Raw genomic sequence first — 21,528 nt, 5'->3', positions numbered from 1 at the left:
GATAGGTAGTCTGTTCCAGAGTATGGGAAGTCTCTGGGACAGGAATCTATTCCTCCAGCATGTTCTGTTTATTGTGGTGACAAGGTTAAGGTCCCTAGAGCGTGTAGCTCGGAGGGATTGGGATTTCTTTAAGTGGAGCATGTCCAACAGCTCTGGGTTTGACATAGCTTTGTATATTAGGCAGAGATCGCCCCTGAGTAGGCGATATGCGATGGAGTAAAGCTGTAGTTTTTTGAGACGGTCTGCATAGGGCATCTGTTTGAGGCCAGTGATCCTCTTTGGGAGGTATTTCTGTGGTCTTTCCAGTTGTTGTTGATGTCTTGTGAGGTACATACCAAAAGGGGCGTTGTACTCTATAATGGGTCTAATGAGTGATGAGTAGAGGGGAACAATGACCTCTTTTTTTCTGGATGAGAATCCTTTTGTGATGAGATGAGCCACATAGAAGGATTTCCTGACCACTGTGGCAATGTGATTATCAAAGGAGAGACTACTGTCCACCTGTGTCCCAAGGTCTCTTATCAAATTTTCAGCATTAAGTAGACTACCAGCTATGTGGTAGTTCATGGGTACAGAGGTTTTACCAAAGGGGATGACAATACACGTTTTGGCATTGAGCTTCAGGCCATGGCTTTGACACCAGGTATCTGTCTCAGCGAGGCCCTTTTGTAGTTTGTCTACATCGTTAGGAGTTTCGATTATGGCTCCTAGTTTGCAGTCATCTGCAAACTTTGTTAGCCAAAGACCTTCTGTGTTGGCCTGCACTTCAGAGAAGTAGATACCAAACAGGAGAGGACCCAGGACTGAACCCTGTGGTACTCCACTTGTCACTGGTCTGATGTCGGATTTGGAATCCGCTACTTTCACAGTGTGGGTTCTGTCCGTGAGCCAGTTGGCAACCCATCTTGTGACATAAGGATTTATACCTAATTTAGTGAGCTTATCTATAATTATTCCAGAGTAGGGGATATTGTCAAAAGCCTTGGTGAGATCTAGATAAGCTGTGTGAACCATTTTACCCTCATCTATGGCTTTGGTGACTGCTTCAAAGAAGTCAATCAGGTTTAGGAGACATGATCTGCCTTTTACAAATCCAAACTGAGTAGGTTCCATAGTTTGGAGATTACCAATGTCTTTGTTTATGAGTTCCATGATGATACGTTCCATGGCCTTGCAGACCAGGCTCGTCAGGCTAATGGGGCAGTAGTTCCCAGGGTCCGTCGTGGCTCCCCCTTTGTGGAGTGGGATAACTGTCGCGGTGCACCATTCCGTGGGTACAAAGCCTGAGGTGAGGCTATGATTGAACATGGTACTTAGGTAGGGTGCCAGTTCATTCTGTAGTTCATGTAGAACGCAGCCTGGGATATTGTCAGGTCCCATGGATGCTGTGTTCTTGGCTTTGGAGAGTGTGTTTTTTACCTATGCAGCCATGATTATAGGAACTTTGCATTCTTCCGGTATAGAGATGGGCCCTCTAGGGGGTGAGAGGGGGTAAAGTTAGCACTGAACCTATCTGCTAGGATGTTGGCAATATCAGTTGGTTCTGTATATTTAGTGCCATTATGCTGTAACTCAGAGCAGATCTGAGTGTTCCCATTTAGATTCTTGACATAGCTATAGAATGCTTTGTGGTTGTCTTTAGAGTCAGTGGTAATTTTGTTTTCGTAACTAGCTTTGGAGGATTTTATGAGGGATCTCAGCTTCTTACTGAGGTTGACCAGGGAGTTCCTCCAGTCATGGGACTTTACTCTTTTTTGCAACAGTTTCTTTCTTCTGTTGTAGAGTTTGTTTATGGCAGAGGACCACCAGGTTGGCTTCCTTTTTTGGAGGATAACATCTTGGTTCTATTAGGGATAGCATGATCCATGCACTCGTGTAAGTGCTTATAAAGTGCATTTGTGTAGGATTCAGCAGTCATACCTCTATTGTCCGTCTGCATGGGTGTCATGAAATTTGCCACTTCTGTCTTAAGAAGTGTGAAGTTGGCTTTTGAGAAGTTTTTTACGATGGTTTCCCTAATTGGGGGTGGGATGTGGATGTCTAGGCTGATTAGCTTGTAGTCGGATCTGACCAACGAGGAATTGACCTCTGGTGTGGAACACTGGTTTCCCATGTTGGTAATGACCAGGTCTAGGATATTGCTGCACCTGGTGGGGGTGTGAATAAGTTGATCCAAGGCGTTGGAATTTATGAATTCTAGAAAACGTTGAGCAAAAGAGTTGGTACATGAGTAGTTTTCCCAGTTAATGGTGGGGTAGTTGAAATCGCCCATTATTAGGGTGTTGGGTTGTACCCTAATACTTTCCAGTGTATCAAGAAATGAGGAGTGTGAATCTGGGGGCATGGTGGGGGGTCTGTAGCAAGCTACAATTTGGATTGCGGTCTTGCCCAGAGTTAGTTGCACTTGGATAATCTCGGATGCATTATGCTGTGCAACTAGCCTGGAGGTGTGGATATCCTTAATGAATATGGACACGCCTCTGCCTTTAGTGCTTCTTTCTGGGTTAGGTGGCTGAAAGGTGTGGTATGAATTGAAGCCTGGTAATGCAGGGGTGCTCTCTGGAGCTTTGCTTTATTTGCAGTTTGTTAACCAGAAAAGTCATCTGGGCTGTTCAGACCCTTTTTTTCAGTGGAGGCCTGGGGAAAAAAGCTCCTCAGTACAATAAAAAGCAGAATTTTATACGTTGATAATATACAGTTATCAATCAGTTTAGCTTACAAAGTTAAAAACACAATTAGCAAGCCAGTGGGACAGCAAATAGCAGTGACAAATTACAATATTTTTAGAGATAATTAGTTCACAGAGCAAATAGTTTATTTATTTACTATTTGATGACTGGGTTGGTGGACTGGTCTGTTGACCCTTTTCAGCCATGACCAAAGTTCAGAGATCATGGCTAAACAATACACGCCATTAGAAAACATGGCACATATGCAAAAGCACAACATTAGAAACAGATCATGTATAGCACAAACTGGAGTTCTGGACTTCCTTACAAGTCTTCATACAATGTCTTGAGTGAAACATATATTAGGCAAGATGAGCATATCAATGTATTATGAAAATGTAAATATTTTAATGCATATTTACACACAAATAATACATATTTATAGATAAGTATACTTCTGAAGCCTGAGGAAGCACTCCTATGTGTGAAAACTTGCAATTTTGTTTGTTTATTACTGCATTAAATTAATTTTATTGGAGTCATCTTGATCCCGATTTTTGTTGCTATAAATTTGTACAGTTGCTTATTGATTATCACATTAGAAGTTGCATGAGACTTTTTATAGGAGGTGCTCCTTAATTGCTTCTTTGAAATCTTGATTCTTTACTGCATTGGGAAGTTGGTTCCAAATTGCAGATCCCAGCTAAGACAAGGCTCTTTTTCCTACTGCAGTTTTAAAGTTTGGTTGAACTAATTAAAGGTTGTCATTTTGGCTACTTCTTTGAGTAGGTGTATTATGATTCCTTGAAGTATACCCATTGAAACCCAGCTGAGAACAACAACAGTGATCAAACCAAAACTAATTTTAAAAAGTGCCAATGACATACACCATGCTATTTGTTTGTGCCAACTCTGAGGGTGCACAGTGGTGAAGAAAAGGCAAAGTCCTCAAACCTTCTCTAGTATGATCTTGCACAACTGAATATCATCATTGTGCGATACAATGCACATTTGATAATTCATACCAAGGGTCAGTAATCAACAAAATAAAAGTCATCCCAAGGAGGACATATGTGCTCATCAAAAACATCAAAAAGGTAGTTTAACTTATAGAGGGGGGCAGTAACTCAGTTTTAAAAATTTGAAAAGCAGGATCCGAAATAGAAATGAGGCTCTGTTGGGTGGAGATAACTGTTTGACTTTTTTTTATTTAATTTGTGCCCTTGGACATCATGGTACCGGCCCAGTCCCCAGTGCCCCACATCTACACAGGGTCTGCCAACCATCCTCCTGGACTATTCTGGTATTTGCTTAGGCCAGTTGTGGATTCCAAGGGCATCCTGGGGCTTGTCCATGTGTGCATCCATCAGAGGGCTTTCTTTTTGTATGCCCTACTCACTTTTCCTTCACCCACCTTTACACTTGTTAACTATATATATGAGGGCATCTCCCCTCTGTGGACTACACCTACCTTTAGTGAGCACAGTCAACAAACACTCTCCTTCTCAGGACAGGCACACCCACCACTCCCTGCTTTTCCGTCAGTCACCCAGGCCACTAATTGAACGTGGGGCAGCTGAGCTGGAGTTAAGGATTTATCCTTCTACACCATTGGAGTGGCTAACCATTTGGATTTGTTGAGCAATTTGCAGTGATGGAGTAGAGGATCTGCTAGGAGGATACATCTTTCAATCTCAGTTACCTGTATTACTTGGGTATTATGGACTGAGTGTAGCACCAGAAATGATATTCCAAGTCTAGGTAGCAGCATGTTCCTAATCATGGCTTAACATAGGGTAGGAGAGAGTAGATGGCTAATCTTGTAACAATGTCTTAATTTTGCTAGAACTGATGAATAGTGGTGTCTGTGTGCTTGGCAAATAATAAACAAGAATCAACTATAAGTCTAAGGTATTTTTGTTCAGATATATTAGGGATGATCACAGCGTCTCGCTTCTTGCCCCTAAACTGTGGTAGTCTTTGCCACCTGACCTTACTGAAATCAGAGACTACAAACAGTTCAGATGTCGGTTCAAATTATACTTAAATGAACAGTATAAGCGCACTATCAAAACACAGGCCATGTGGTTACGCTATTACATTATTCTCAGAAAAACTTGTCTGCTTAGTCTCCTAACATCTCCAACTTGTAAACTCATAATCAATTTTTCCCCATCTGCCCTATCCATTTCCTACTATATTTCTAATATTCATTTATCTTGTTATTAGCTCTTCCATTGTATCTGCTTCTACTTTCTTCACTGCTAAAATTTCTCTCCCCGCTTGTATATACTATGTTCATTCTTTTGGTTGGTCTCCATTTACCTCACCTGTAACACCAGTATTATGGATTGTAAACTCCTGATCCTACTTGTTTTTAAATCTTCTTGTAAACATGTGAATATTTTTTTTTTACATCTTTATTGTATTATGTCAACATGCAGTATAATTTAGTTATACCTTTAATGTTATTTATTGTTGTTAATATGTATGTAACTGGGGCTTAGTGTGCAAATGGTCAAATCTGATGTCTTAATTTTGTGCTCTACTCCGGAAAACAAAACATAATATAATAAAATGATATTTCTGTATCTTGTATCTTGTATGGGGTTGTTAGGTAGTTTTTTTATTTATGGAGAAGACCATAACCTGGGTTCTATTAGTGTCCATCAACAATTTATTTGAGATTGTCTAATTGCACAGCTGTATAAAATTACTTTGGAACACGTTTTCTCATTCAGCATGTGTTTTACTAGCATGCAAAAGGAGAGTCTCATTGGCATGCATTACTGGGCTTACATTGAGAAGCTCCATAGCCAGACCATTAATGACATTGTTAACTGAAAAGTTATTGGCTACATCTTGGATAGTAGACTGTAAGAAATGTTTGTAGTCATTTACAAAGCTAAGGTGAATGGGGAAAATGCACCTTATTATTTGAAGCTTTAGTAGTTATGTCACCAGATTGGTCTTTTATTTCTTTCCAGAATGAATGTGCTTAATGCCATTAGGTGTCTTGTATTTTCTAAAGAACCTTTCTCTTGCACTATAGGTTGCTATTCCTATTGTTTTTCACAGACCCAGGAAGTTCTGCTACAGGTGATTGTTAGACAAGTCCTATTTCTAGTCCTCCCCGGCTTTATCCCCACCTTTTATTGCATTTTTAATGTCTGCGGCAAGCCATGGTCATCTCTGATACCATAGCCTTATACGTCAAAGTGGTATAACATATCCTGAATTGTAGAACACAGTATTACACCTGAGTAAGAACATAACTGCTAAAATAGTAAAATAATAAATTGAGTGCTTTTGTTCTTTAGCAAGTCAGGAACATCAGCAGAACAATGAATAACAATTGTTTTTATTTAAATACCTTCAAATACATGATGTAAACATTGTGGACATAACTCTCACCCAATAAGAAATGCACAAACATGAATACATTAAAACATATAAGAAAACCTTTCTTTAAGGTAACAATCGATCAAAATAAACCTAACTTAAATTAATTTGTTTTTAGCACGCATTTAATATTAATAAACTCATTTAACTGTGGCTGTTTGTCTGCTCCTAAAACAATTTGCCATCAGACTTCCTTAAGTTCTAACATGTTATTAAAGGTTTGGAAAAAAGGACCCTGATCAACAGCTTCTAAAACAAACAAACAAGCAAACCAAAAATTTCTAAAATTAGGGTAACTGGAGGCATGTTTGGCCAATACTTTGGTAAAGTCATTCTTTTTAATAGCTGAATTATGTTCATATATTCTCTGTGAAAGCATTCTAATGGTCTTCCTTACATAAAAACTATCACAGTTACAACAGTTGGCCAAATAAATAATGCCTGTAGTTTTATAATTGTAACAATTTCTCGCTGTAAAGGTCTTATTCAAATGTTTGAGAGATATGTTCTATGTGGAATTTATAAACCTGCAATATTTACAATTCAAACATGGATAAGTAGCAACCTAACCAATGCCTATCCTATAATTGCTAACATTATGTTTTTCTAATAATCCTTTAATATTAAAACTTTTCTTATAAATAAATCTAGGACAATCTCCCCACTATTTTTGCTAAATCTATATTACCTAAAATAATTTCCAATTGTCACCCCAAATCTGTTGGATCTCTTCAAAGTCCAAACTAAAAGGAACAGGAAAAGTATAACTTTTGTCCCAACCAACTGTCTCATTAGTATCATCTTTCAGACTAAAACCACTTATTAAAATAGAGAGAAACCTGGTGTTTCTGGAATGAGTTACTTCTTTTAGGTAGCTATTAACTTAATTTTAGGATAACCCTATCCACAATCATTTGGGTCAGGATTTCAGCCTTATTTTGAAATTGAACATTATTACTAATCAGCCTGTTAACCTGATGACTTGTCCTCTAAAAATGTTCCACTTCATAAAAATTAGGATGTTGGCTTCCAAAATGCAAATAGTTGTTAGTAGAAGTCTTTTTCTTATGTAAAGTACTCTCAAAGCAATTTTGTTCTGCATATATTTTATATTAACATCCAAAAAATTAATACTATCACCTTGATCACTAAAGACAAAAGATAACCAACTGATACTTTGATTGATGTCTATTAAAAAAGATTCAAATTCATCATCATTACTTGCCAAAATAAAAAAAATCATCTATGTATCTTCTATAGAAATTCACAAATTTCTTTATAATTGTAAAATTACATGCATTATTTATTTGACCAACTATTGTAGCTGTGATAGTTTTTATGTAGGGAAGACCATTATAATGCCTTCATGTAGGATATATGAATATAATACAGCTATTAAAAAGAAGGACTTAATCAGTGCATTGGCCAAACATGCCTCCAGTTGCCCTAATTTTAGTAAATTTTATTTCTTTGTTTTTAGAAGTTGTTGAGCAGTGCCTTTTGTCTAAAGGTGTAATAACTTATTAGAACTTAAGGAAGTCAGATGGCAAATTGTTTTAGGAGCAGGCAAAAAGCCATGGTTACATGAATTTATTAATATTAAATGTGTGCTAAAAACAAAATAATTTAAGTTAGGTTTACTTTTGATTGATTGTCACCTTAAGAAAAAGTTTTCTTATACGTATTAATGTATTCATGTTTAAGCACTTCTTGCTGAGTGAGACTGATGTCTATATCTTGAGTTATTAAAGAACGAAAGAGATAATTATATTTTTGTGGTGTCTTAGCAGTTACATTCTTGCACAACTGTAATAGTGTGTTCTTTAGTTTTCTTTTTAAGCTGCCTACATTTTTTGTTTTGTGTTAATCAGTATCCTCAGTTGTGACTAGCATGGATGTAAATTGTTCCAGAAATGCTGTGGGATATGACATATAATTAGAGAGTTTCCTAATCAGTAGTGTTAAAGCATTGAGCTTTAGAATCTTATTATCAGAGATAATCTTCCTGTCACTATTTGTAGTTTGTCTTTATTTGATTTGAAGATCAAAGCGGACATAAGCATGAAGTGGTCACCCAGGGTAACTGGGAGGACTCCTGCAAGAAGACATCAGCATTGTTTATTGGTCATAATTAGATCTAAAGTGAAGCCTTTGCCTTTGAGTGGGGTTAATCTGGTAGATGAATGTTTCATTTGTACCAGACTTGGTTATTGTTATTGTAACATTTTATTGAGAAGTTTCTTGGACTGTAGCATTAATTTTGAAGTCTCCAAGTACATTGGAATTTTTGTGGACTCCAATGGAGAACATTACATGTTGGATACTTCATATAGCAGAAACAGATAAGGGTGCAGGAATACAAGCTACAACAACCCACTAGTGTGACTGTCTAATGTTGCATTAGATTTTAACTTCAATAATGACAAGACACACTTCTTCTCTTTCAGTGGTATTTATTACACACATGTGGGAGCCTCATAGAAAGCACCAGGGAGACTTTCAGAACAAAGGAATGCATAAGCTTATATACTGTTAATACTGCTGACAATACAAAAATATAAAATGAACCAATTAGATCATTACAGAGAACAATTAACCAATCAGTAGCTTACCCATAGGCTTAAAGCAATTCATGTCACTACTTCTCTAGGCAAAGAAAGAAAATCAGATACACTTCCATATAAGGCACATTTCCTGCTTTTAAGCAATCTCTTGTTTTTCAGTACCTTTCCACTATTCACAGTTTACTTAGAGTTCACAGTACAAAGTACATTTTGATACCTGCAGATTGTCACATAATCAATTCCCTTAAACACATGCTTTTGACCGTTTATATTCTACAATCCCCCATTTGATGCTGTGTAAGCATCACCACTTGGCCTATCATACATTTGTCCCAAATCCAACATTACCATGTCACTAGTCCATCCAGTATTGTCACACATTTTTACTTCATCATCCACATTTATGGCTGCAGGTATATAAAACTTTGGCACCCTTTCAGTAGCTTTAGAAGACATTAATTTTAAAACAGCTGCTTTAATTAGAAACACAACAAGGAAACCAACAATAGTTAATATTGCAATTAATAAAATCAACTTCAATAGTCCACCACCCCAACCCAAAAATAGATTGGTTAACCATGCCCATGTAGAATTATTGGCCTCTTTGGCCTTTGAAAGATTGGAGACTTTCTGAATCAGTTCAAGATTACTTGTAATTTCGTGCCGATTGTCAGGAATAAACATACAGCACTCCTCCTGGATTAAAGCGCAAGTACCCCCTTTCGTGGCAAGCACAAAATCGAGCGCCATATGGTTTTGGAGGACCACAGCCCTCATAGCTGTCAGTTCATCAGTCACTAGTTCTAAAGCGGAAATGGTGGCATTGCTTAAGACTTCAAAAAGTTTAGAAAGCTTTCTCAATTCCCAGATTGATTTTACAGCTCCATAAGCAGGTATTATGCCTGCCCAGGATATGATATCATCTCCAAGGTCCATGTGGGCCAGTCCTTTAGTACTTGCATGAGCAAGATCATGATCATAGATCCACGATGCATCCATGTTTCCCACTGGACTGGAGAGTATTTTTATTTCTCGAGTATTTCTAATTCTTCCTTGTGGTAATGCAGTTGTATGTCGAATAGCTGGAACCAAATATCCCAGGCAACAGCTTCCAGACCAGTGTTCTGGTAACCATTTATAAGCCTTACGACCACATACAAAGTAACAATTTTGCACTAAAGTTGTGATATTTGTAGAGACAGTACTATTTAAGTTCATACAGTGAAAGATTGTCCATATTACCACCCTGGTGGTGCTAGTAGTGTTTAATGAAGCTTTTTGCAATATTGGAAGTTAAGTCCTTAGAGAGGAAGGAAGAAAATTCTATTTTTTTAGCTAAGGAAAAGGATAGAAGAAGCTGACCAGCAGGACGATTGGGTTTTCAGATAGTGATTAGGTTTTGGTGAGTAGATCTTAGAGTTCTCTGAGGGGTGTAAGGTTGAAGGATGTTGGTTAGTGCTGGGCACTTAGTAGGTTGAAAAATTAGTCTGTGGGCTGTAGTAATTTGGAGATAGTCTAGATGGTTGGAGAGTTCAAGCCAATTAAACAAATGAAGGGCAGTACAATAATAGGAGGAGAATTTGGCTTTGATTGCAAATTAGGAAATCTTATTATAACAGACTTCCAATTTGGAGGAAAGAGAGGCAGATAAGTTTGTTAGTAGAGGAGCACCATACATTAGTGAGGGGAGTAGATAGGTAGTGGCGAGAGTTTGTCTGGTGGAAGGAGAGTGAAAAGTGAAAAGTTTTATATGGGTTTTCTTAATGTTTTGCTGGATGTGAGTGTCAAATTTTAGGTGTTCATCAATAGTAACCCCAAGTAGTTTAGCGAAGGGAACAACCTCTATAGTAGAGTTGTTTTGGCTAATAATTTGGAATGAGTTTTTATCAAGAGGGGAAGCTTTTGAGGGAGAGAATAATAGTATTTTGGATTTGTTGGCATTTACCGAGAGGTGGTTTTGGAGCATCCAGTTTTCAGTGGTGGAGAAAGCAGTTTGGGTCACTGTTTGAAGCTCTGAGAGGTTAGACGTGCAGCAGACTAAAGCTGAATTGTCTGCATATTGTACAATTTTGGTGTTGGGTATGGCTTTGTGGAAATCATTAATAAAGATGTTGAATGGCATTGGACTGAGTATGGATCCCTGGGGTACCCCAGTGGGGGTAGGAAGGAAGGTTGAGGTGCCTTTCCCCCATTTCACAGCTTGAGACCTGTCAGAGAGGTAGCTTGAGAACCAGGATAAGGTATTCTGGGAGAGATTAAGGTTAGAAAGATGGTTCACGAGATGGGTGTGGAAATGGTATCGAATGCCTTGGACAGATCAAGTGAAACTGTTGATACTATTTTTCCAGAGTCATGGGCAAGATTTATTGTGTCTAAGAAGGAGAGAAGGGCAGTGATAGTACTATGGCCAGGTTGGAAGCTGTTTTGAGTTGGAGTGATTAGTTGGTGATTGGCTAGGAATGGCATAAGCAGAAGGTGAATGCATTTTTCCAGAAGTTTTGAGATTGGGGAGAGGGTAGCTATGGGGTGGTAGTTAGAGATGCTATTATTTTTGCCTCCTTTATGGAGAGGTAGAATAAAGGCAGCACACCATAATTTGGGCACATAAGATTCCTGCATGGATCTATTGATTAAGATGTTAATGGGGAGAGCGATACCATCTGTGGCTATTTTTAGGAAGGAAGATGGAATATTGTCAGGGGCATTGGAGCATGGTTTTAATTTAGAGAGTAATTTTTTATGTGGGAGGTTGAGATGGGTTTAAGTTCAAATATTAGAGGAGGATTGGGTGCAGAGAGTGGTGTAAGGAATGTGGAAGATTGGATGGGTTGAGGGGAAGGGTTATTGTTAGGGAAGGTCTTGGTCAGTTTTGCTATGGAGCTGGTGAAGAAGGAGTTGAATAAAGAGGCTATTTCAGGATCAGATTTGCTGGTGTCAGGGCAGGGGTTGTTTTTGGTACCTGGGTTGAGAAGAGAATTAATGGAATTCCAGAAATGTTTGGGTTTTTTTAATTGGTTAGACTGGAGTTTGATATAGTAGGACTTTTTGTCTCTGATGATTTGTTTTTTAGTGAGGTTGTGGAGTTATTTATATTTAAGAAAAGCTTCTGGCTGCTTGTTTTGATAGTATGTTTTCCAGGATTTATCTCTTTGTAGCATATGTTTTTGGTATCTTTGGTTAGCCATAGGGTGGTCTTGATTTTTACTCTTTTTGTTCTTGGTGGAGCTAGGGAGTTGAGGACATTTAAGAAGATTGAGTTGAAAAATTCTACGGCATTGTCTAGTGGAAGAGTTTTTAGGGGGTTCCAGTTTGTTTGTTTTAGGGAGTCAGAGAAAGTAGTGGGGTTAAAGTTTGTGATGTTACATGTGTGAATATATTGTTATAGATGAGGAGAGGAGTGGGTAGCTTGGTGTATGAAAGCTGGCAAGTGGTCTCCTATAGGGTCAGGTATAATGCCAGAGTTTAAGACTTTATTAGGATGGGATACTAGGATCCAGTCTAGTGTGGTACCTGGGAGATTTGTTTTGTTGGGTCTGGTAATGGAGTTAGTTAGTTGGGTATAGTTAACTAGATTGATGGATATGGTGAGATTACAGTTGTTGATTTTATTCCAATCGATATTTACATCTCCAAGTATGAAGGTCTCTATCTTAATACTGGTAGAGGTCCAGATGAGAATTTCTTCAAGAGTAGTGGTGTTATTACCAGGGGGGGGGGATGTAGAGGGCAATAATACAAATGCTTTTGTGGTTATTTATTTTTAGTAGGCCTATTACTAGTTCTGCATTGTTGAATGGAGGGATAGGATTGGGGTAGGGGGTGATGGATAGCAGGTTAGAGTAGATTAAGGCTACCCCACCCCCTTTTCTATTTAAGCGATCGTGTATGAGGGTTTGGAATCCAGGAGGGAGGATTTCAGAGTCACAAATATGATTTTTTAGCCAGGTTTCTGAGATGGCTACATATTTAAACTTTTCATTATGGCTCATCTGTGTAGAGACATTTAAGTTTTGAGAGTGCTTGCATATTTATTTGGTGACACTGCGTGGGTCTCTCCTAATAGCCTTGCTCTTGTTCAAACTACTGTTCGTTGTAATATTAATATTACACAGTAAGATTGGACACCCTTTGTTAAGGGTTTTAATGTAGCTGATAAGGAGTTGACTGGTGGCAGTGAAAATTACCTTATAGTTTGGGCAGAAGGGGGCATAGCTAGTAAACCTGTGCCAGCCTTTCCCAGGTGTGTGTGTGTGTGTGTGTGTGTGTGTGTGTGTGTGTGTGTGTGTGTGTGTGTAAATCAAACCTCAAAGAGTGTGTGTCAACTATTTGGGCTGGGACACGAAGCACTTTGGTTGAACAGAGAGGGTGTTGGAGGCCTTGGCTTGGTCACTCGACTGAGATCTTAACTCTATAGCTGTGCCAGTGGGAAGTCTTATTGGGGATATAGAGAAAGGTAGAGGAACCAGCCCTGGACTGACTGTGGTCTCTATGTACTCTTAAGAGAAATTGCACTTGATGCAGAGAGCTGCATCTGTTAATGGAGCTTGATGCAGAGAGCTGCATTTAGAAATACTGTGTGTGTATTTGTTATCCTCCCGGTGTACATCCCCCACTGTTGCCAGTGGTGAGGACTGAGGCTCCTTGATTTCTGGTCCAGTGGTGGGTCATCACATATACAAACTCCAAGACTGCATAGTTCCTGGGAGAAGGGAATATTCTCCTATCCTGGGATTTTCATTCTCACTCACCTGTTGACCAACTGCATATATCAACAAGATAACAGTCTATTAATAAAAGTTGACAAACTTGCATTTACACCAAACACAGGATACTATATATACACATATGTGCACCCTTCAGAAACCCGAACATTTACTTACCCGACTTTTAAAACACTACAATGACTGCACAACACCAACGTCCTGGAACCTCAACTTTCCACTGCATCTAAGTTACCACTTGGCCATCCTGTTGAACTTTGCCCCTTACTCCCCAGTAGTGCAATCTCAGAGTTGGTATATTTAGTTAGGGAGGGTGTGGGGGGTGAAGTCCCCACATGGGTGGGTTTGGTTTTCTTCAGTTTACATTTTTGTTTAGGATGGCCAAATGGTTACTTACCTGGAGTGGTAAGTCGGTGTTCTGGGACATCGGTATGCTGGTGCTGTTGAATTTTTGTCTCAGTGTTATGAGTTTCAGGGAAGTGAAATTTCATTCTTATAAAGTAATCCCACACATATACATACACACGCGCGCACGAATATGCGTGTGTGTGTGTGTGTGTGTGTGTGTGTGTGTGTGTGTGTGTGTGTGTGTACACACACACACACACACACACACACACACACACATTTGTTTGCGTGGGCATTCAGCCCTAATTCTAATTTCCATTTGGCTATAATGCAGTTGTAAATAACCTGCCAATGTTTCAAGTTTATTGAAACGTTTTATCAATAAGCTGTTACAAATGAAGTCTTCCTTCCCTTTGTAAATAAGAGCAGAGAAAGATGGAACTAAAAATCCTTCCAACACAAGAAATTATATACAAATAAATTGCATTCAATATTGACATTACCCCTTAAAAGTCTGCCTTATTTTGTGTGTCATGTATAAACTTTTTGCAAGACACTGAGTGATATATCTGTTCTTATTGATAAACAGCAGATCCACTAATTCCTGTAGATCATCTGGACTCAAGCTCATATACCCTGGGTCAAAATGTTTCAAAGCATATAGTTTTGATTTTTTACCAGGATATGTGATATTTCACCAGGATGTCTATAAAATCTTCTTTGCTGATTTTGTCATAAGGACATTGTTTCTTAGCTGCTCATACACTGTTCTTGAATTTGTACTCATGAGATAGGCATGTAGTTCTCTTGAATTTCTTAACTTACGTGTGTGGTAAAGAATTTAGAAAATCTTTTCATTTTTATCTCATCAACTTTCTCAACTTCTCTTTAAAGTCTAACATGTTCTTTATGTAGATGTATTTGTTGCTAATACTAATATTTTTTCTTCAATTAGGATTATCAATAACTCAATCACAGCTGCTTTTGAATCCTTCAGATTTCTTTAACCAAACTGTCATGTTTTATACCTTCTCCTTTCCAACTTCTTTTCTCCTCCCATACTTCTTTAATTACCTAAAAATTAGTTTGGTTATTTTGATTCATCTTGGAGTTAATTGTTTGAAACTCACAAGTTAAAGTGCAAACCACCTGGATACACTCCGGAACCACCAATGAGCGACTCAATCCAAATAAACACCACAGTTGTCAGATCAATAGTTTAATCCACATAACGCCAGCACAAGTACTCCAAAAAAACTTTACATACGAAAGAAAGATAAAACATTTACAGGCGATAGCACCCTGGAACACGTACAAACAGTAACAGCAGTTAAAACATTTACAGGCGATAGCACCCTGGAACACGTACAAACAGTAACAGCAGTTAAGCGCTTTCAACCATAAAACAGCTGGTCTTCCTCAGAACTGCTTAAGGAAGCGTTCAGGCTGTTTAAATCAACTTTTAGGCGCCAAAAAAATTTAACGTATCCCTTCTTAAGGATATATTACACAAATATAATAATCATTAACTACTAATGAACTGATCGCTGATATTCCCACTTGTTTTGCTCACTCTAATATAAAGATTGGTGAAAGAATCACTCCAAATTAATATAATATAAAATTTGAAAAGTGTGTGAATATAAAAATATACTTTAAAATATACTACTATATATTAGACCTTTTAATACTGTCAATAAACTGAATTAATATATTAATAAAAACAAGTTCGATACATATTAAATACAGAAAAACTGTGAATAATTACATAAAAAATAAAAATAAACATAAACAAAATAGCTTGTTCCTAATATACATGTTCAATAACAGTATTCAAAAAATTCCAAAAGCAGTGTATATATATGTGTTAACAGTGTCTAGTCAATAATACAATACACTATACAAAGTGTGAAGTCATATGTAATCAATTATGTATAGGACTGATAAATAAAAAATGATATTTGATAGTGAAATATTTATGTAATATGTATGAACTATTGTGTAATAAAAAGGTATATAACCCTAAACAAGATGTACTGAATGTCATAAATTCACTAAAATATATAAGGATATATATATAATTGTTAAGTAATATGTACAATTATTAAGTACTGTATAAATTGATGTACTTGTATTGTGAGACATATAGAATTCTTACTAGTTAATAATAAAGTGATGTATATATTGTTAAGAACTCTATAAATGTCACTATATTAATAAACCTTTAATAGATATGTTGTCATTTAACCCCGGTGGGCAAGTTGCATCAGTATACAACTGCCACCAAGCCTCTCTAAAGGCTATTAATCCATTGGCATCTCCACCCATGGGGTTACTAGGGATTTCCTCCAATATTGAAAATTTGAAAGTATGTTCAACACCCAATGAATGAACGTGTCTATACAAAGCATTAGTAACATCCTTCGTCCTAATGCAATATAGATGGTCATATATACGCTTTTTCAGACTACGTTCAGTCCTCCCCATATAGTATGCGTCACAGAGTTCACATATAGCTAAATAAATAACATTTTTAGTGTTACAATTTCCATTTTTACAAATAATAATACTCCTATGTCCATTCTTTAATACAATTTTACTACCACAATACATATATTTGCAATAATTGCAAAACCCACACTTTCTGCATCCTAAATGAGAACTATGTGACTTGCTTCCTCCTGAGTGGTGTTCTAATAATTTTTTCATATTTTTGCCCATCCTATATACAAAATTTGGCTTATGACCTAATATACTGACCAAATTTTGGTCACTACTTATCACATACCAAAATTTTAGAATAATTTGTTGAATTTTGTCAGTGGCCATATTGTAAGGTAAAATACATGCCCTTAGGTAACTCGGTCCAACACCTTTATTGTTCAAATTAGGGTGAATTTGTATATCACCAGACCCCAATAGTGGTTTATACCTGGTGCCCCAATGTTCTAATATGTATGTCACAGTCTCTGTCATCATACTTCTTGGGTAACCCCGTTCAAGAAAATAACTTTGAATTAATGCTAATTCGTTTTTCAAATCTATGTACTCGGAAACCATTCTTGCGGCCCTTATACATTGTCCTTTGAAAACATTGTATTTGACCTTAGAAGGGTGACAGCTGGTATAGTCCAAGTAATTGTTGGAGAAGGTAGCCTTTCTATAAATTTTAGATGTCACTTTCCCCTCATCATGTGTTACCAAGGTGTCCAAGTATGGTAAACCTTTAGGATCTATTGCATGCGTAAACTTAAGGTAATCACTGCTATTATAAATAAATTCTATAAAGTCTTGCAGATCTTCCTTACTTCCTTGCCATAATATGTACAAATCATCTAAAAATCTGGAATAATAGATGACATTGGAGAAAGACGGATGTTTAAACAAAACTTCATCCTCCCAATTGAGCATGACTAGGTTGGCGTAGATGGGGGCGCATGCCGCCCCCATAGCTACGCCCCTAGTCTGCTTGAATAGCTCACCCTCAAAATAAATATAGTTATTTTCTAAGACTAATGACATCATTTCTGTTAATAGACATATGGTTTCCCATTCCAAGTCTGTATGTCTCTTCAAACTATTGGAAAAAGCTTCCAAGCCTTCTTGTTTAGGAATACACGAGAATAAATCAATCACATCTATAGTGATAGTAAATTTAAAATTTGTATTCTCTGTATTCGAAACTGGGTACTTGGAAAGGAAACACCACGAGTCCTTAACCATATGTGGAATGAGGGTATATATATTCTTCAATATTGTATCAATGAACTTCCCCATCTTAAAAGTTTTCGAGTAACTACCCGAAACTATCGGTCTCGGGGGGGGTCATTGATGTCTTTATGAATTTTCGGGATGCCCACCATAGTAGCCAACTTGGGATATTCAACTTTAATGAATTTGTATATCTCATTAGTAATTCTCGCATCCAATAAGTATTCTTCAATATAAGAATCAATTCTACGGTAGGCAATGTGTAATTCATTCCTAGAAATGGTTTCATAATTTCCCGTATTATGTAAAATATCATAAATTTTTTGTATATAAGTCATACTATCATATATTGCAATGCCTCCCCCTTTGTCAGGTTTAATATATAGTAGTATATTTTAAAGTATATTTTTATATTCACACACTTTTCAAATTTTATATTATATCAATGATAAAATCTAATCATTAAGCAATACCATTTTTCTATCATTGTCCTTCACAAAGCAGTCCAATAGTTCACATCCATGCCGATTGAACAGTTTTAACAATTCCTGATGCAGTTCAGAATCTTTAAGTAAACCAGTTGGATAATGCCATAACCGAAGTCCTTTTGGGACTTGTTCATGGCGTAAACATTCTCGGAGATAGTTATTCTCTAGTTGGAGTTTACAAAACTCAAAAATATACTTTTCAAGTGAAGAGAGATGTTCATTAAGTGAACAGTTAGAGTACCTGTTGTTTGGTGAGTTACAATGCCACTCACGATCTCCCTCAAGCTATTGTGTAAGCGTTTGTCTTCTGTTGAAGGAGGTATGGGTTTTTGCGTTACCCGGATGTACGGAAGTCCGCTCCTCATTTCGCCCCGATGTAGTCACTCCTTCAGTCTGTTGCCGTTGTTGTTGATTAGCTGTTCATGTTAAAAATAATGTTGGCCATTCTTTTAAGTTTTCAGTTCTTGAACAAGTGACTTTAGGGGACAGGGGTGGTCCATTGAATGACTTCCTTGAATCCAGGGAGCTTAGATGGCAATTAAGAACTAATGCAACATACTACCCTGGTTTGAATACTAATGTTTCTGTGAGTTCTATTCTCAGATTAAAGACAGAGGGATATTTGTAAAAAAATGTTTTTAATTACATATATGTTATATTTTATTACACTGATACATTATGTATACATTGTTTATATATATATATATATATATATATATATATATATATTTGTGATTTATTGAATTTTGCATTTGTTTAATTCTTACAAGGGTGTAATTAATTATGATGTCAGCAATTAATTATGTTAATATGTAGGGTTTTGTCATCGAAGGTAATTTCGACACAGTGGATTCTTTTATCTCAGAAGCAAATTCATTATCTGGGTATTTAAAGTTTGTTAAAGGAGTGGCTGGTTTAAAAGTTCATTTTCTTGACATTTGTTTACGATGGGATGCCACTGAATGCAGGTTCCATAGTAGTATTTTTCGTAAAGAGACCTTTACCAATGGGTACCTGCATTTTTCTAGTAGTCACCCTAGACATGTTATTAAGAATATTCCTAGAGGCCAATTTATCAGAGCTTGTCGTATGACTTCGAGTGATTCTGATTTAATAAATGAGTTTGGTTTCATTATTTCATTGTTTTTAGATAGAGTGTACGATCAACAATCATTAACTGAGACTAGTATTGATATTTTTAACAAACGGAGAAAGCAATATCCAGCATTACTTGATTCTGCAGGTTCTTTGATGCTGGATGGTAACCCTGAGATAACAAAGATTTGGGTTTCTACTTGTGTTACCTCTATTTGCGTTATTTCTTGCCTCCATTTGCTGCCTCCACTGTGGTTTTCGTGTTTTTTGGTTCCTTTTCTTGGCACCTGTTTGGTTTATTTGTGTTTGAAGTGCCTGTTCCATGGCTGAGGCAGCAGAGGATTCCTTACTTAACTTGACTGTTCACCCGACGCCTAACTCTGATGGTTCCAACTTGAACAATTTGCTTGTGGCAACTCTCATCGATATTCAGAATTCTTTGAAATTTTTAGTTGCCAAAGCTACTGACAGTGGGTCTGCGGCGAATGCCTCTAGTCCGGTTGGACTTTTTCAGGAGATGGACACTGTTATTGATTTAAACAACCTTCCAGCTTTTGACAAGGAGCCTTCTGCAACTACATCTCATTTAAAGTCCCGGCATGGTTTTTCAAGCAGTAAGACTGTTGAACATTTTTTTGATCCAGTCGACAATCCGTTTGGAAACTTTAAAAGAACTCAACAAGGGTTTAACAATGAAGAATTCAACAGGAAACGTGAACATTTATTGAGGCTACTGAAAAGGTACCGGTCTCATGATTTAGAGAACTGTTATTTTCTTCGATGTATTGAATTGAACATTGTTCCTAAGGGGCTTAGATTTTTTAAGTGCCCCAACGGTGTTTGTGTTGGACAACCTATGTTCGACATTTTAGTAACTTTTTTTAACGAAGCCAGTTTGAAGTTTTTTAAGTTATTGGTAGACAATAATGTGACTAAAATGAGTCTTTTGAAGAGTGAAATCACCGTTAATCAATCTTATTTCAAAGGGAAATTAACTCGTGATTCTCTTGGTGATTTTTTTTAGCATTTGGCTGATGATGTTGAGCAGCATTCTGTTGACGTAATCAACAGGAAACAGTTAAAACTATCAAGGGACATTTCTTCATATCAAGATAAAACTGCCTACAATAATTTTGCTGTCCCTAATCGAACCAACAACTACCAAGGGCAAAATGTTAACAAACAAGGCAAACATGCTTACAGCACTGTTGCGTCCACCTTTCTATCTGGAGGGGGGCACCTCTTGAACTCTGATGGTATTAACTTAACCAATTCAGTGCAACCATCTACGACTGACAATATACAGGCTGGTGAGGTTTCTCTACCTGACGGTGACAATTCCGACGTTGACATGGGTAGTAAGAAGAATGATATTCCTGTTTGTAGTGACAATGAAAACATTGTTAAAACCAAAGCATGTACTGGTTCTAATATCACTTCTTCTTTTTTCAACAAAAAGAACTACCCCAACAAAACGACCGTACTCACCAGAAGTCGGACCTTTTTGGGGTCCAACTCCTCGGGGGACGAGACTTAACAAGTGACTCTGATAATTTAACATCATTAATTTGACTGACCATGTTTTCTCTGATCATGAGTTAAACGTGTTACATTACGGTTTAAATGTTGTGCCTACAAGTAGAGCAAATTACAGTAAAACCATTGTAGATATTAAGAAATATACGAGAAAGTTGAACCTGTCATATTTAATGCATAATATTCCTGAAACCAGTAGAACATTAATTAAACCTTCTTGCTACACTCCCAAATTACAGCACACTATTAAGGTGTTTAAAGAATTATGTATTCAGGATGTGACCCAAATGTCACAAAGTAAACTTAAAATTTTCAACAATTTAACTATTAACGAAAAGAAAGCACTCGATCATTTACGGTCTTTGAATACTAAGTTTAGATATATGAAGAGTGACAAGGAGGGCAACATAGTTGTCATGGAGCAAGAGACTTATACATCAAAAATGTTGGACATTTTAAGTAATTCTGATAAATATGAAGAGATTTCACTTTTTGACATTCATCGTTGTCAGCGGTTGATTCATTCACATCTTTATGATGCTTTAATGTCAGGTGACATAAGTCTTGAGTTATACGACTTTTGTGTAGTGGAAGACCCCAGAAATGGGATCATTTCCGGCATTCCGAAAACTCACAAAAGTTTGGAAAATCCTCCCTTTAGGCCCATTGTTTCATCCCCACACTCTATTACTGAAGGGGTTTCTTTAATTATTGATGCTATTCTGGGACCCATTCTGACTAATGAGAATTCTTTTGTCAGGGATTCCTGGCATTTTTTAAGTAAATTCAGTTCCTTTGTTCAGACACGTACATTTGATCCTCAGAGACATATTGTTTTTACTATGGATATAATTTCGCTATACACTTGTATTCCTCATTATGAAGGGGTTGAAGCTATAAGAAGCTATTTGATTAATAATAGGACAGGTTTAAGTAACAACGCTATTTCTACCATTTGCAGTTTTATGGAAATTATTTTATACAACAACTTTTT

The sequence above is a fragment of the Protopterus annectens genome, chromosome 13.part0 (genome assembly GCF_019279795.1).
Source record: "Protopterus annectens isolate FY-2018-M chromosome 13.part0, PAN1.0, whole genome shotgun sequence".
In the NCBI taxonomy this organism is placed as follows: Eukaryota; Metazoa; Chordata; order Ceratodontiformes; family Protopteridae; genus Protopterus; species Protopterus annectens.
The sequence above is the reverse complement of the archived record's forward strand: the minus strand, read 5'-3'. Positions refer to the sequence as shown.